This window comes from Uranotaenia lowii, chromosome 1 (genome assembly GCF_029784155.1).
Source record: "Uranotaenia lowii strain MFRU-FL chromosome 1, ASM2978415v1, whole genome shotgun sequence".
Classification (NCBI taxonomy): Eukaryota; Metazoa; Arthropoda; class Insecta; order Diptera; family Culicidae; genus Uranotaenia; species Uranotaenia lowii.
Window position 1 is genome coordinate 12,958,927 of NC_073691.1, and position 16,753 is coordinate 12,975,679.

Consider the following 16,753-nt stretch of genomic DNA (forward strand, 5'->3'; position numbering starts at 1 on the left):
AATTTTGACAATTTTGACAATTTTGACAATTTTGACAAATGTGACAATTTTGACAAAAGTTTGTGGAAATTTTTAAAATATTTTGATTTTGATTAAAATCAATCATTGCTAATAATTGATCAACCAACAATCCTACATGGTATACAAGAACTGATTTTTGATCTTGACTTATAGTTTGAAACATATTTTAAATTCATTATGGTTGAAATTGTTGCCCTAATTTCGGTTTTTGGCAGAAAAAAAAACAATAAGGAAAATTATAAATTCCTCGACTTTGTCCATATCCGGGAGGATGCCAGGAAACACATCGATTGCGAAGGGTAGAATATAATCGTAGTAAAGTGATATTTCTCTTCGAATCGATTGCACAGCGGAATACCGAAGCTTAGCACAACATTTCTGGTAATTTTGATGCACCGGCAGAATCCCGAATAATTGATGGGCGATAGATCCAAATAGACAGCTTCCATCGCCAGAAATATCAAGGAGACAAAAAGAGTTACCAGTACTGTTCGAAATGTATTTAACCTCGAATCCAAAATAAATGAAAGCTCATGTTGATAAAGTTTTGAATGATTAGAAAACCTTACCGTCGAGACATAATAAATATCTTAATCGATATATATCTTACGATTTATCCCAACAGTTTCTAACAAATAGCTTGACTTGAATTCGGCACTGCGCTCCATCCTCTCAGATCTATTAGTTTATAATTTTCCAACTTTCCTCTCTATATTTACTTAGAAATCAAAACATTGTACCCAAGCTTCTCAACGCGCTGATCTCTCAATACCAAGTTGTAATTTGTTTAAGCAGTTCCTCGACTTGCATAATCTAAGAATCCTAAATAAAGCTTACTTTTCAATCTACTCCATTATAAATTTGTTGAGATACCGGATCCTCAAAATTCGCTTTCAGATTTCAAGTTGTTCTCTCAATTCACTAAGAATTTAAAACAATCTGTTCAAACTGTTTTCTATTGACACGCTCCCCGAGTTTCCCTTATCCCAAACTGTCGTTTAAACACGTTCAGGGTGCCTTCTCAACTCGTTGTAATTTCAATCAACAGTTTTAAAAGAAACACAACATGTTCTCAACGTTATCTCTCTTATAATTCACAGCTCGTATCATAATTTAAATACTTTTTACTCGCTTTATTCCGCTACAATTGCAAGCTATCCACTTCAGTTAAAATTTCAAACTGTGTTCTCCACTCTTTTCAATAGATTTTTTCAACCTTGTTTCAAAATCTTCTCAACTACCTTGAGTTGCCATTTTCACCAATCTACCATCTTAACTCGCTTCAAGGTGTTTTTTTTAAATAATTTTTGACAAGCTGTTCACTAAACCCGCTCGTGTTTTCATTCTCACCAAGCTGTCTTCTACACACGCACGAGTTTCAATTTTCAACTTATTCAAGGTGATTTTTGAAATTTATGCCAAGCTGTCTCTCAACTCGCTTGAATATTTTCCTCTCATCAAACATTATTCTCAACTCGCTTGAAAGTCGAGTTTATGAGCTCGGGCGGTCCTTCCAATTCGCCAGCCGGTCTCAAGCTGTCCTCTCAACTAGCTGGAAATTGTTATCCAAACACTCAGGCTGCCCTCACTACTCGCCTTTTAATGTCAAACTGTCCTCTCAACTCACTTGAAATTCACGTCAATAAGCTCAGGTGGTCGTCCCAACTCACCTTCCAATCTCAAGCTGTCCTCTCAACTCGCTTGAAATTGTAATCCAAACGCTTAGGCTGTCCTCTCAACTCGCCTTTTAAGTTCAAGCTGTCCTCTCAATTCGCTTGAAATTCGCGTCAATATGTTCAGACGGTCCTCTCAACTCGCTTGAAATTGTTAACCAAATGCTTAGGCTGTCCTCTCAACACGCCTCTCAATTTCAAGCTGTCCTCTCAACTCGCTTGAAATTTGCGTCAGTATGTTCAGGCGGTCCTCTCAACACGCCGGCTTTCATTCATTTTCATCTCAACTTCCTTTTCAAACCTCCATACTAACCGAAAACGCATCTGAAATTCACCAATTGGAGATAGCACTTTCACTCGATGAGTATATAAATTATTCATTTAAAAAACGCATAATCATAGAATGGGTTCTTGAAGTACTTAATTTGTAACATAGTTTAACTGAAATTATTTCACCGTGAATCATGAAAAACAAAAATTTTCTGTTCGATTCTTTTTTCTTCTCGTATTTGGATCCTTCAATTCTGACTTCCAAAACAGAGAAACCTGGCACGGTCGCCAAATGGGCAGACCGGTCCCACGCGACGTTCGGAAGTAATACTGGTGGCCCGCTGGGCTGCTCCCAGCCGGGGTAACTACGCGATGAATCACTTGGCTCGTTCACCCGGTCGCGCTCGCTGACTGACTGACTGACTCGCATGCACGCTCGTATCGGATGACCAAGTGTCGGTTAAATCCATACATACAGGATCCACTATTATAATGGAGTGGATTATTCTTAGAGCGCATGGGGATACCAAGAATATATGAGAGCTGCTCACCAGTCAGAATCCGTTTGAAGAAATCATATGATGACTTTGCGATATTGTTATGAAGATGATGTGTAAAGTGTTGAACAGACTCAGAGTGGTGTTGTTGGGAGATCGGTTTACGGTATCGGATCACTCCTTCCGTCTTGTGGGGAGACGGGGAGGGAGGATGGGCTCCCATACAGACTTTTTGGCATGGCTCAAATACTGGTAAAAAAAACGGTTACTTGCTTGTATGACAGGAAATAAGAGTGTTCCCATATAGGTAGACATGGGTTTTGGCATGAATGAAGGCAGAATCTGAGTTTCTGATTTGGAACAGTGGCTGAGGGACAGATTTGGAAGTCGAAGTGAATCATCTCACTTTTCTATTGTAGTTCGAAGCTTGAAAGACTATTCTAGACTGGAAATGGTTGCGTCTGGATGGTGTTGAGGTTTGGTTGAGAGTGATGTGTGGTTAAACATGAATTGGGGAGTCTGACATGTTTTTTGAAAAGTACATCAAATCAGTAAGTAGCCTAACCAGACCATACACTGCTTTTGAGTCATTATGGTAGAAATCAGTATACCGATATGAGGATGGAAGCAGAGTAAATGCAATAGCATCAACCGTCACGTAAAAAGTTGGAAGGGCAAATAGAGGAGTTTAAAAAAAAATAGAGAAGTACGCGAACATCTTCACTTGAATATAATTTGATCAAAATTGGAAACCTAGAAAGAAAGATTAATGGAATAATGATCTTTAATTTTTTTTTATTTCTTTATTTGTTTTTTTTTTTTGATTATTTACACAATTTTAATGTTGTCGCTTACAAATCCTTGGCACACAAACATATCTGTCAAACATTGTATAACTACAGCTAAAATGTGAAATTTTTTGTCAGATTCTCTAAAACTCATATTAGTTTATCTAGCCTTTTATATTAATTCAATATTGATTTGAAAATGTTTATTTTTTTATAACTGTGGCTTTCAATGGATTAGACCGAATCATTTGAGACGAATTATTTTTTTCTGTTAATAGTTGATAGCAAGTTCAAGCCTTTTTTTCTCCATAATAAAGAAATCAACATGAGGCAAAGAATAGAATTGCACTGATGAGTTTTCAAAAATGACCTTCATCAATTATCACAACTGACAGCTCATTTATAATTATTAACCAAATCACCGAAGTGCGTGTTACTCATAAACAAAGTTTTTAAATCACAATTTTTTTAAAATTATAACTATACTTTGAATTTTAACTGCCTTCTTCGTGCCAAAGGGTCGTTTTTGAAAATACATCTATATAATAGGAACATTAGCTAGGAAATCAAGTTAGCTTGGAGAAGATTTTATATTTAGTGAAAATGTTTTTTTTCTTGTGTCTTTCATAAAGCTTTGCAGCTTATATCACTGCCTCATAGGTATAAGTAAGAGTTTCCTTAGGAAGTATCTAGGAGCATAGAAGGTATAGGAACAACGATCGCATCATTAACCAAAATGGATCCTGATCTATAAACCCTTCCCTACTAACAAGACCCTTTCCATGAATATTTGAATATAGATTCGCAGACGTACAGACGGTTTCCATAGTTGGCGATATTGACTTACCTTTGTTTCTAAATTTTTAAAAGCTAATATTTGGAATATTTATGGAGAAAAGGTTGTTGATTGAACCTAGGAAGTATCCTACTAACATCCTTTCATGTTTCCCCCATTGACTACTAGGACGTGGCCGGCGCCGCTATTAACCATACTCACAGAGAGAGAGCATGAATTTTGTGCAACGAGGATGTACTGCTAATCCCAAGCAGCATTCTATTGGCCTTTGCACAAAGTTGATGGCCTCGGTTAATCGCGAAGTAGCAACCATTGGCGAAGTAGAACTTGTTCCGCCTAGCCACGCTAGCGATCACGGAATTGGAAATGCATAAGTTGAGCAAAGTCTAATCAAATATGTTATCTGAAGTTAAAAAAAAGATCATATCTAAGCATACCAGATATCGTCATATCTGAATCCTTTTTTCGTTGTATAAACATATCTACACAGCGTTTCCAGTTCGATGATTTAAGGTGGATATGAGAAGTCAACCAAGCTAAGCTAAGCTAAAAAAAAAATGCACAAATTGATTGAAATTTTTTTATTTATTTTTAAAAGCTCTCAAAGCTACATATTAAAAAGTGCTGCTAAAAAAATAAACTAATGGCATTTGAAATGTTAACATTGCTTCCTTGTCTAATCCTTTAAAGATGAAGAAAGCAAGTTTAATCCATTACTTCCTCGTAATTTTTTTAAAAACTTCCTTTGTTTGTAAAATACAAACTGAATAACAGGTTCATTCTTAACTTTAAAAGTTTCCGTTTACAATGGCGTGCTACTGTGAGGCATTTTCTTTAAATAGATGGTTCTGATCAAAAAGTTCTATTTGAGTTTGAACAAACTTAAAGTTACCTTCAATGAATTGTTGTTGAAGAGGTTGTACCCTTTTGAGGAGTTTTAAAAATTCCTTTTTCCTCTTGGAATCGAACAAAGTGGTGAACATTTTTTGAACTGCCAAAGAAATGTTTGAATCTCTCACTAAACTCTTAGCACAGTGCTTCAAAACTTCAGAGAATTGAAAAAGTCAAATTCTCGAGTCTGGAAACTTTAAAAATAGTGAGTAGTATTCTCCAGGTTTTAGTATGGGAGAGTGGGGTCACATGGGCCATTTTTTTTCTATGATTTGAAAAAAAGTGGTATGATTTTTTTACATTTCTAACGTATCATTAGGAAGTTTTATCTTTTTTTTAAATAAATTAATTATCCCGAGTTCTGATTGTTTAAAAAAAAGTTTTTTTTTTGGATTTTGAAAACTCGTGGGGAATAGTGTAGGATTTATGTTCGTCTCTATCGCATTGAATAAAATTTATAGAATATTTTTCATATCTTTTCATTTGTCAAAAGAAAAATTTACAAATAGGAAACGTGTTCTGAATATGTATAAAAACATCAAAAAAAGGTGGCAAAAAAAACTTCACAAAATGTGACCCATGATTTCCCACAAGCTATGATTTGCAAATTGGTTGCGCTTAAGTGACTTATTCTTAATTCATGAAAAAATCCTTTGCCATGTGATTGAGGAAGACAAAACTAAAAACATTAGCATATGAGAATATTTTTGTTATGAACTTTAGGTTTCCGCCGATGTAATTTGCGGTGCTTGTTAATTTATAAAAGTAAATTAATTTTAGCTGGTTATATAAAATAAGGATATGATGCGTACCCATGTTAACAATATTCAGAAATATATGCTTACGCAAAGCAACGACGATGAAAATTGGATTAAGATTTTCATATCAACACACTCTCCCCTACGTTTAAATATAACAAGACACTTTACAGAGCAGTTATTTACGCCCTACTTCTATACTTTTACTACCAGAGAATTTTTATTGCTTCTAATTTCTTTTTTAAATCCCTTAATAAACAATAAAATTTTAACACGTATAAATAATGCCTTTGAAGCTAAAAGGGTTTAAGTGCTTAAAAGTTTATTTTGAGGAATATGCTTTTAAGATGTTTTGTTTGCTAATTGTCCAAATATACTTCAAAATTTTGACTTTTTCTCTAGATCGTTAAGGTATGTAAATGAAAGTCTAAAAGTCTGAAAATAAAATCACAAAATACAGTTTCCAACATGAAGAATTTTTTGGCATTGATAACTCGAAATCGATCGATTTTGCACTTATTACCCCTTGGCTCCAACAAGGGTTTGTAAAAATTATGTTCTAGAGGTGCTTTCTGTTTGTTTCAGCTAATTATTTGTTCGAGGCATAGTAACTAAAAACAACGGAAAATGTCGAAATCGCTTCACACAATCTTCGGTGACAGTTAGTTTAAAATCGTTGACAGCTACATTCAATTATTCTGCACGATAAGGCGTGACAAATACAAACTTTCCAGGTCCGCTTAACGGCTTAACCCCAACCTAATCTTTTCGAAACACACGATTTCCCATCAGAGAGCAAAGGGAGGTTGGGCTCACTTATTTAATTTTCGTGGCAGCACTCGGTTGTTATCACGAGACTAAAAAGGGAAAAAATCAGGAGGGTCAGAAAACTTTTTCCTCCCAAAACTTTCCCGGTGAACCGCTCATTTCAATCTGTGTTCATAAGTGAGAGAGAAAGAATAAGAAAGTTTATTTTGTGTGAAGAAACCAAAAAAAAAAACACTAACCAAAACGACAACCTATGAAATGCAATTTTGAAAAGTTTTCGCTTTTCCACCGGGAACCGGTTGTTGGTTGGTTGGATTGTTGGCTGGATTGTTGAGAAGGTTGGGTTCATTTTACCCTAAAGGATATTAATCTTCTACGCGAATGACATTTTTATTCCTTTGATGTTTTGGAGGGAGCGAGACAAAGATTTGGTAAAGATGTTTTTGTTCCTAGCGAGATTCTACGTAAACGACGACGAGACGGTGGCAAAAATTAATTTCGAATCTTTGAGCGCTCTTTGCAGAAAACTTGGGACACGACAGATTGAAAGGATGAATGTTTTATGGCGGCAACTAGCTACAAAGTCTTGAGGGAAAAGTGGAAGCTGGAGAAGTTGCTGGAAAACAACAAAGACGCAGTGCTAAGCTTTCGAGATAAGCTTTCATTTGTAAAAGGAGTGCTTACCTGGCTGGCTGAATGAATGGCTGGCGAATGAAGATTTCCCACGAAGCCCTCAGTAATTAGACATAGCGACACACCCACACACAGGAGAGTCTGAGTCGAATTCTCAAAAGAAGTAGGTAATCCACATAAAAGCCACCGTACAGCTTAAGTCATCTTCGTACATTTCGCGCGGAATGCCGCAAGGTCTCTTCTGGGAATGTCTGTCTGTTTGGGTACAGTTGCGAATTTTTTTTCATTCATTTTTTTTTCTAAGGATGCTTTTCTTCTTTCGCCCGGATCAGCACCGAGTGAAGTGATGAGACGACTTTTCTTTCATAACAACCCACCAGAATCCAGAACCACATCACGGATGTTGTTAAACTTGAGCCATAATGATGACTTTGATGGTACTTTCCAGGGCCATTCGCCGTCATAATCATCATCGTCCTCATCAACCGAGAGAGAGAAAACCGACCAGGAATCGAGGCAGCTCCGCCATTCATTCATCGGCTTTCGTCAGTTTACAGTTTTCTTTATATTTTTTTCTCCTCCCATCCCTCCCACCTACTTAATATTTAAGTATCAGCCGGGCATTCATTCATCCATTCGAGTTTGGTTCAGTTCAGAGCTCGGTGCAAAGGTAGAATGTTAGTAGTGCCAAGAATGTTGTGGGCAAAAATCTCGGGAAAATGGTCCCGCAGTTAGGAGGTCGTTAAAGTGCAAGTTCATCATCATCATCCTCATCCTCATCGTCATCGTCAAAGTCATCATCAACATCTTTGGTCGGAAGTCCCTGTCTATATCTGTTAGTCGCTTCCCATTCACACTTTGTTAGTGTGTGGATGTTTCGGGGCCATCTTCTAGATCTTGTTGTTGAATTGGAAGGTGTTTTTCGTGAGGGCTTCCAGTAATTGGTCTGAGACTTTTGAACAGGATATGTTTTTCTTTTCAACGATTACAAAGCAAAATGACGAGGTTGATGAATAAGCAATTTCTGTCAAGGTCCTAGCCTTCTGTACCAATAGTGTCAAACAAATTCTGTCGCTACTAGTCTGTCACTCAGGCTTGAGATTGAATGTTTTTGAAAGTTTTGTTCTTATAGTTTTAAGATTCAGTTTTCCTAAAATTAGTTTATGACTTCTGGATTTGTGCTCCTGCAATACAATACAATACAATGAAAAAAGAGAAAAGGAGTAAAAAGGGTGAACTGTTTTTTTCTGACGGGATGAATAAGCAAACAAGTTTAAAATCCCAGATAAAAAAGGCTTTTTTCTGATTTCAAAGCAAATAATAGAAGTTTTAAATATGTACAGGTAAATTTCTGGATTTAAGAACTTCTTCAGGACCTTTCTAGCATGTATAAAGGTCGGCCGAATGAGGGATATTTGATCTAAAAACCTTTGAAAATTCGAGACTTTGATTTCTATTCCTATTTTTCAAAAATCAAAATGAAACACAAAATCATTGAAACACATCAGCAGAATTGGAATCATAAGCTTAGAAATCATTCATCATTCATGTTTATTATAATCAAATTTGCTAAAAAATTTCGTGTTTGGACCCGAATAAGAGGTTGCAAAATTTAAAATTTTCCGATCAGAACTTATTATTTATGTGCCGAAAATGCGCTGAAATGTGCATTGCGCCAAAAATGATATTATTGCTTTTCCGTCACTGGCATTAAGAATCGAGCTCTCGGGCCAAATAATACAGGATCACTCATTCAAGCGAAACAAGGAAAAAAAATCACGCTATTTTAATATTATTAGATAATTCATCCCAGAAACAAGAATAAATGGCCGTCGTTGGGATTCGATTTCACCGCAATTTTTCTATCTTTATCTTGCCCACCGGCAGCTTAACCAGTGTTCCACCTGAGCCTGATAGAACACGAGGATTAATTATCATATTCTTTGTGTCATGGTCAATCACCAAAAAAACGCGCAGTTTTTGTCTTCCTTTATCTAGTGATGGGATAGGGCTGGACGTTTGTATTTTGTTACTTTGAGCAATGCGCTGCAATGCGATTGCACTGGCAGTCTTCAATCGAATGATCGCCGCTGAAGTTCACATCTTTTATGCCAATTACGTTGAAATATTGAAAGCTCATGATAGGAATAATGGATGAATTTAGGGTGTATGGACTCGGAATCTAGTGAACCGATTTCTGTGAAACTTGGCAGGTGGGGCCATCTGTGGCCGAGGAAGGTTTATATCTTAATCTATTCACTGGAAGGGGAGGGGGCGGGGGTTTCCCAAACAAAAGTAACATGTGTCGTGTCCTCCGCCGGGCATTTCTCAAGCCAATTCCTACACTACGGAACCAAAAGAAGGGTCAGTCAAAAGAAGGGACACGTTATTCCCACAAGCGTACTCGTAAGACTGCCGAACCGCCGACTCAATCGTCGTATCTTCGCTTGGTCTCTCCCTTCCCCCCAATTCACGCACACAAGCCAACGAACACGCCAGCCGCCGAGATCTTCAATCGGTCGACACTCAGACAAACACACTCTCTCTCGTTCCTCTCTCGAGTCTTCGTTTCACTTCCCATATTTCTCATTTTACCCATACTGACATCAAAGGGTAGCATGAAAGCACTTGTGAAACGAGATTCATCTAGCTACGTTTATTTTCCACTCTCCCTTGTCATCATTAGGGATGTCGCTTTTTCTTTTATGATCGCTATGTTAGTTTAAGAGAAAATATGACTTATGATAATTATTTATTTATCAACCAGGACTTATACACTACAACATGTTTGCATATCTCGAGAACTGATCAGTGATCGTGTAAATGGAACTAAATTAGGTATGAAGGTGTATTCGGAAACGAAAAATGTCTCTCTGCTGGTTTGGTAGCCTTCCCTCCTTCTGGTGAGGAGATAGGAAGGGAGGGAGGGGGACTCCGAAATTTTTTTCCCCTTAACTCGACAACTAATCGATCAAATCGATCCAAATTTAGCATGATAGGGTAATTGGGTACAAGTAATCATTCTGCGATGATTCGAGATCCCTTTTTCTCACCAATAGGGGATACAATGAGGGGCTCCCTTATATTTGTTGCATAGCTCGAAAACTAATCAAGCAATTGGAACCACATTTGGCATGGAAGAGTATTTGTATACGAGTAATAGTTATGCGATGATTTGAATTCCAATAAGTAGTCTAAAAGAGGAGAGGGTGTCATACATTTGTTGGATAACTCGACAAAAAAAATGAAAAAATTGGTTCTAATTTGGCATAGGAGGGTATTTCAGTGCTAGAAAGTTTTCACTGATGGTTTGAGACCCCTCTCTCCTTCCAGCGGCAAAATAGAAACGGAAGAGTGGGGGATCTATACAGTATTAGCGTAATTTGACAACTTATCGTGCGAATGAAGCCAAATTAGGCTTGGAAGAGTTTCGGGGAACAAGAAATCATTTCTCGAAGATTTGAGATCCCTTTCTTCTTCCATTAGGCAGATAGGAAGAAGGAAAGGGGCGGAAGGTCGTTAGACGAAATTTAAATACTGTTTTTCAACGTTTTCGGCCTACTTATTTCAGGAAAAAAAATTCGATTATAAGAAGGGGAAGTAATGGCATTATGGCCACACGAGGAAAAAGGGGAACTTTTAATTTTGGCGAAACTGTTTGTTTTAGGATATTTTTCCCGAACCCCCCTTAATCTGCTTTCAGGCAAATTCTTAGTATAATTTTCATAAGATGCGTCTTATGAACCGCTGTTTAGAGTTTAAAATAGTTAAGAGTCTTATAATATTCTTTCAATTTTCATACGATGTTCTTATGAAAACAGAAGAAACGGCATTGTGAAAAAATAGTGAACACGTTCAAGTCAAGTCGTCGTCAGAAGCACTAACCAATTGTAAATTTCCAAAATGTGAATGTGATTTTTATATTCTAATTGGTAAATTTTCGTTGAAATTTAATTTTGATGAATTTGAGAATACTTGTAAGCTCAATAGATAGATTTTATTTTTATATTTACATTTCAGATCGGCTACCGGCAAGAAGCAAGTCAAAGGACCGAGGCGGCAATAAAAGATTTTTGGAACTGGATGTTGAAGAGCTGCTGATTGTCGCCATGTTATTTGAAACAAATAAAGCACAAAAAATTGAATGATTTGAAAAATAATCTTGAATTATTTTTATTGTATGCGAAAATCTCCTTTCCCATAAGAAAATCTTATGAAAAACAACAATTCCTCATTGAAACCGCTGTTCATCCTTTGAGTTCATTTCCATTATAAGACAATCTTATGATTAGGGACGAATGCCTCCTGTGGAGTTAAAATCCCTTAAAAAAAAGAACAATCTTATGATTTTCATTAATTTTTCTTGTTACGCCACTTCATAAGAGAATCTTTTGGCATGCTTAATAGGATTTCTCTGAGTGTGAAGTTCATTGAGCTTGAGCTTGAGCTTGCTATCAACTATGGTCCACCTATGGCCCCTCCTGGCCAATGGCATAATGGCGAGTGGTTCGAGATAATCAACATTGGGCAATGAACCAAATGAAAGGTGCTGGGAACATGCAACACATTCTTACTGTCCAATTTTGAGAATTTCAATCTTCAATATGGAACAATAACGACGCCGGCCAAGTCCATGTAGTCGATAGAAGAAAGGGAAATGCAGCACATGTGATGATTTGTTTTACGGAGACCGGCTGTACGCCATCCCTCCACAAATCTGAACTTTATAAGTTTCCTCAAGATAAGTCACCAATTCTTTGATTACTACCCAGCCAACAAATCATCGTACATGACGTTAAAAAAAGCATATACCTACCAAGAGTGGAGGCAATATACGTACATGTTTGCGTTATTTTCTGGTTTACGACATCGACAACATCATATGTGATGTCATTTACGATGTTAGAAATACTTTGGTACTTTATGTCGCATTGGCGTCGTTTTGTACGTTACATTAAAGGATTCGATTCATGTGCATTTACGATGATGGGAGGATTGACAGTTCCATCCACACTTTATGCGATGTGTGTTTTACCCTTTTACGACTCGAAGCGATATGATGATAAATTGGCGATTTAAGTCACCCTTAATGCGAGGTGTGTTGAACTCTTGTACGACTTGAAGCAATCTGACGATGAATTGGCGATCTAAGTTACCCTTTATGCGAGGTGTGCCGAACTCTTGTACGACTTGAAGCAATCTGTCGATGGATTGGCGATTTAATTCACCCTTTATGCGAGATGTTTTGTACTCTTGTATGACTAGAAGCAATCTAACGATGGAAAGTCGATTTATGTCACCCTTTATGCGAGATGTGTTGCAGTCTTATACGATGTTCAGAGATTTTAACATCGATTGACAACTTAAGTCACATTTTATAAGATGTGTGTTGTAAGCTTTTACGACATGATGCAATTTGACATTTGATGGACTCTTTAAACGATATTTTATGTGAGTTGGGATGTACTCATGTACGATTTGTATCATCATCAACGATTTTGCGGACCATTTTATGTAGCATGTTATGTGTAATATTGTGATTGAAATACGACGCTACCTACCTACCTAAGGGTCCAGCGCCGATTGACCGGCGCATAGGGCTGAGATAAAAGATCTCCACTGCTGGCGATCCGGAGCCAGCGTCTTCACTTGCTGCCAGCCAAGGTTCTCGTCAACTGTGCGGATTTCAGCGGCTAGACTTCGCCGCCACGAGCTTTTGGGCCTGCCTCTTCTTCGATGCCCATCTGTATTCCAGTCAAGCGCCTCTCTGCAAATCTCGTTTTCATCTCTTCGCAGCGTGTGCCCAATCCATCTCCACTTACGTTCTCGAATCTCGATTTCTAGCGCCTTTTGATGACACCGGCGATGAAGTTCAACGTTTGAGATCCAATTGCCAGGCCACCAAGCGCGGATGATGTTCCGCAGGCACCGATTCACAAAAACTTGCAGTTTTCGCGTCGTCACCGCATATGTGCACCAAGTCTCACACCCGTACAGCAATACGGATTTGACGTTTGAATTGAAGATTCGGATCTTAGTTCGTAGAGAGATCTGGCGTGACCGCCAGAAGTTTCGGAGACTCGCAAACGCAAATCGGGCTTTTCTGATCCGGGTTTCGATGTCCTTCTTGGTACCACCATCAGGCGTAATCTGGCTACCAAGATACTGGAAGCACTCCACTGTCTCAATCTGTTGTCCAGCCACCACGAAATTGGAACGATTTCCTGTATTGATTTCCATCGACTTGGTCTTTCCGACATTGATTTTGAGACCTGCTGACTTGGAGCTTTCGGTGAGGTCGTCGAGTTTGCTCTGCATGTCTTGTTGTGTTTGGGCGAGCAAAATAATATCGTCTGCCAGGTCAAGGTCGTTCAGTTGCTCCATGGTTGAAGGATTCCACGGCAATCCTCGGTTTGGTCTACAGTCAATCGATCCAGTCAAGATCTCATCCATTACGATGAGAAAAAGTAGCGGTGATAAAATACATCCTTGTCTCACTCCAAATACGACGCTAGGAAGAAATAAAATTAATTGATGATTTTAACTGATTTTTATTATAAATAACATTGAAATGCACTACATATATTTTCGTAGGTACCGCAACCGGGCATTGTCCCGCTCGCTACTTTCCTAACTGCCACCGCCTCCATGCCTCCCTCAGGATCTTTGACGCCTCTTTCTTCCGGCTTTACAGCGGAAATTGTCGGGCCACAATTCTGTCCGTGAACATTCCTTGATACTCGTAGTATGCACATGCAAATCGCCGGGTAATTATCCGGCGGGTTTTTTTTAATCTGAGCCTAGTAGGGGAGAGTAATCCTGTTATTTTTGAAAGGAAAATGTTAGTGAGCTTTCTGTCCAACGTTGTTTTTCCAAAACCTACCTTTATTTTTTTTCATCCTTTTGTTTGTTTGCTTTAGTCGTCAACTTTCACAAAATTCAAATGCTGATACAAAATTGCAAGCACGATCGCAAAATTGCACATCCACTGAACACGATTTATCACGATGAAGTTTTAATATCATGATGAGATGTGGGCGAACGCTAAGTATCTGTTAATACGAATCTGATTTGATCGCATTTAATATATTTATATCGTGGGTAAAGTGACCGATACATACAACATACAACGTGATACGAAAGACGATGCTTACGTACCGTCAACTGGGGCAACATGCAACAATTTTCAACTTCAATGGCTTCTAAAAAACTTATGTTCACAGTTAATCGTATCCTTTATGCATCAAAAGTTTTAAGGATGCTGGGGCATCAAATTGGCGTTGTTAAAAAAATTATTGGTTTCTTCAGTTATTTTTAATTTTCTAAAAACATGCGATTTTCACCCTCCTTAGAAAATGGGGTAACTTGCAACAAACTTTGTTTTTAATCAAAAATCTTATGAACACGTCCGAAAATTCATAGTTTTTAATATATTTGCGATGCCTTAAAGACCATTACGTATGACAACACCAATTGCAGTAGTTTTCGGATCTGTAAAAACAAATTTTCACATTTTTTCTGAAAATAAGGATGCTGCATACATTTAGGGGCTAAATAATACTACGAAAAATTCTACAAGCTGAAATCATAAAAATAAATGTTTGGATGAATGAAATTTAAATGTTTACAAACGCGTGATGCAAAACATTCATATTCCAACACATGGAAACGAGATTTACAAGGTATTTCTTTGATTTGCATTTTGTTGCATTTAACCCCAGACACCTAACTGAATTTTAAAAATATTCATTTAAAAAAATTGGGTGATTGTTCGAAAAATATTTTTACACCAACAATGTTGGTATAACATGAGGAAACCTGTAAAAAGTTTGTATGCAATTTTATCAAACCGATCCGTCATACTGGGTAAAGTTTTTTTCGACTTCAAAACATGTTAAAATTTGTACATTTATTGCTCGATTTTTCAAATTTTACATAAAAATAAAAAACTTAAGACAACTAGCTTAAGATGCGAGAAATTATGTCATCATAATTTTGTTATCATTAAAAGATAACTTTATTACAATACATTAAATTAAAAATAGATTCAATGTAGTGTTATATAAATGTTGCATCGAACCCCGCTGTTGCATGATGCCCCGTTTGACGGTAGTATTCTTTACGAATTTATTCGAAGTCATTTACGATTTCGATTCGAAAGTAATTTGTGTACCAATAAAATGCATGTTAAGAAATCTTATGCGATCGTTATAAGATTTCATTTGACATCGGCGGAACTAAATACGACTTCATCCAACATATCGTAACTAAGTCGTATTTCATTGGGAAGTTGCATCTTCTACGATGGATAAAAGATATGGTCGAATGGTAAGTGTACATATTTACGATTCCGATTTGAGTTGCATTTATATACGAGTTCGACGATGATTTCTTTTACGATTTCATGTTGGCTGGGTACTTTCAAAAAGAATAAAAAACAGAATAGCTGTCTATTTCAACATTCAGTGTGACGCAAAATAATCAACTTCATAATTGTTTTAAGTAAGTAAGTATACATTGACTTGTTGAGGTAAGCATTTGGAATAATATAAAAAAATCCAAAGGCATCAAGCTAAGAATAAAAATTTTTGGCATATACTACAAAACTTTTTACAATGTAAATTTTTAGCTCTTACAAAACTTTGCAGGTAATTCAAAGGGAAGTAATAATTCAACAAGCTCTAAACTGCCGCTGCCGGCAAGTCTGTCCCATATTCAAAAACAACGAACCGAGAAAAACGGCTTTAAAGATTTTTATAAACTTTCGTGGATTTCTTGGTTGAAACTTTACCTTTTCTACTTCTTTCTTCACAGATATTAAGATAATTGTTGTAGAATTTCGTCCAATGTGTTTTTGATTTGGAAGTTGTTGATGCGGAGGAGAAAATAATGATGGGACAGCCTTGCGAGTATATTTCGGATGTGGATTAAATATACCCGCAAAGCAGTCCCATATTTGGCTTTTCTTTTGTCAGTTGATCATTTGATTCTCTCTATCTGCGCTGTATTATTCACTTTACTGGTTGTTTAACGATAAAAATAAGTTTGAAATGATGTTTGTGACATAGATAGTTAAAGATAAAGAAAGTTTATCGTAAGAATTGAGTGGGTCTAAAATAAAATGAATAACAACGTTCCATGAATAAAACAACCGGTACCATCATATTTTGGAAAGTTTTTCGGTCGATTATCTTTTTTGAAAGACTATAAATACCTTCAAATTAAATTAATGCTGAATCAGAAACAGCAAGGTATCTTGGCTGCAAATATTTGATGAGAAAAATCAATTCAATATGACTTAAGCGTGTGCTACCAGGTACGCGTATTTTTGTTAATAGATTTTATGAAAGTCCAAGCAGCAAGTAACAGCATGACAAAAACCTTAAAAAACATGGCTTTGTAGCTGACTATTTTCCATGTTTTACAAAGAACAATTCAATAAGCTTCATGCGAAATTAAAAAAAAAAACACACAGTTTGATGGAATTTACCCATTAGGCTAAACTTAGCTTGTAAAAATTATGGAGATTGTTATTTTTAACTTTACTGTACTGTTTTCTCTAGTCTAACTTTCGCAATTTCAATGAATGCTTACTTTGTCGCACACATTGAATGAATATTTGTAAAATCACGTAAATCAGAGGAGCAATTTTGAAGCA

The 16,753-nt window shown here is 36.9% G+C and overlaps 1 protein-coding gene across 2 annotated transcripts in view; it reads left to right on the top strand.

Moving 5' to 3' along the window:
• The window catches only part of LOC129742353 (serine/threonine-protein kinase 32B), a 314,888-nt gene that overhangs the window by 53,849 nt on the left and 244,286 nt on the right, over nt 1-16,753 (top strand). The gene's annotated exons all lie outside the window — the stretch shown is intronic.